Source organism: Silene latifolia, unplaced genomic scaffold (genome assembly GCF_048544455.1).
Source record: "Silene latifolia isolate original U9 population unplaced genomic scaffold, ASM4854445v1 scaffold_254, whole genome shotgun sequence".
In the NCBI taxonomy this organism is placed as follows: Eukaryota; Viridiplantae; Streptophyta; class Magnoliopsida; order Caryophyllales; family Caryophyllaceae; genus Silene; species Silene latifolia.
This window is the reverse complement of record NW_027413198.1, coordinates 7254-8756: the sequence shown is the minus strand read 5'-3', so window position 1 is coordinate 8756 and position 1503 is coordinate 7254. Positions and strand designations below refer to the sequence as shown.

The following is a 1503-nucleotide window of genomic DNA, read 5'->3' as shown; positions in this document are numbered from 1 at the left end:
GACCCTCATTCCCATATGGAAACCTTTTGCGACTATTGTGATGCTATCTCTCAAACGGGCGTGACTCAAGACCAAATTAGATGGGTCTTATTTCCTTTTTCCTTAATCGGCACCGCGAAGCAATGGTTGAAGGGCCTTGATAAGGCCACCTTTGGAATAGATTCTTGGAAGAAGTTGGCTCTAGCTTTCTACAAAAAATTCTACCCACCGGAAAAGACTAACATGCTAAGAGCTCAAATTACGGGTTTTAAGCAAAGGGATGAAGAGTCTTTATATGAAGCTTGGGAGAGGTTCAAGGGAATTTGTCGCTCATGTCCTCACCATGGACTTAGCGAATAGTTTTTGGTGCAACAATTTTGGAATGGTTTATATGAAGATTCTAGGAACATTCTCAATATGGGATCAAATGGAATGTTCACCGAAGTTGATGACAATCAAACATGGAACAAGATTGAGGAAATGGCGGTCCATAACTCACAATATAGTAGACCTCGCAAGGCTACTAGAGGAGGAAAGCATTAAGTGGACTCCGTTACTCAATTGGGTGCTCAACTTAGTGCTCACATTGACACAATCAACTTGAAGTTTGAACAAGCTATGGCTAGACTTGAGGAAAATTCAAAATCATCGAAGCATCATGTTAATGCCATGACGGCATCCTCATCAATCCCAAGTGGGATATGTGAGAATTGTGGAACTTTGGGACATGACCAAGGTGAATGTAGGGGAACAAATGAACAAGTGAATGCTTTCCAAGCATACAAGAGTGGTACCCCTTATTCCAACTTTTACAATGAAAACACCAAATTCCATCCAAATCTCTCATACAAAAGCCAAAATGTTCAAAACCCTCAAACAACATACACTCCACCACCCATGAGAAACCAAAATCAAAGACCCTTTTACAATCAAAACCAAGGTTACCAAAATCAAAATCCATACAATCACCAAAATGACCAAGGCTTTGATGTCCAAAAAGCGGTCCTCCAAATGCAAAAAAATCAACAAGAATTTTTCACTCAAATGCAAAAAGATAGCCAAGCAAAGGAAACCACCATCAACAACATTCTAGCTCACACCAAGATGTTGGAAACACAATTGACTCAACTAGCATCTTCAAGCTCACAAAGACAAAAGGGGCAATTACCACCTCAAAGTAATCCCCCTAGACATGAAACGGTTAGTGCCATTCACTTGAGAAGTGGTACAAGGTATGAAGCACCAAAGAAGCAAGTTGAGAATGAAGTTGTGGAAGCTAGTGAAAAGGAAGAAATTGTGCAAAACTCCAAAGATGGAGAATCATCAAAAGAAGAAAGTTCAAAGAAAAATGAAGACAAGGCCAAGGAGAAGGAGCCCATTGTGATTAGATTTCCTTTTCCAAGTCGTCAAGCCAAGCCCAAATTTGATGATCAACTTGGAAAGTTCATGGAAATTGTGAAGAATTTAGAAGTCTCAATTCCTTTCACGGAATTAATCAATCACGTTCCGGCCTATGCGAAATAC

General features: G+C 40.1%; 1 non-coding gene across 1 annotated transcript; it reads right to left on the bottom strand.

The window, feature by feature from the left end:
• Window positions 1-222: 222 nt before the first annotated feature.
• On the bottom strand, window positions 223-329 carry LOC141639017 (small nucleolar RNA R71). Its single transcript, XR_012542337.1, has one exon. It is a non-coding gene; the product is annotated as a small nucleolar RNA R71 (small nucleolar RNA).
• Window positions 330-1503: the final 1174 nt, after the last annotated feature.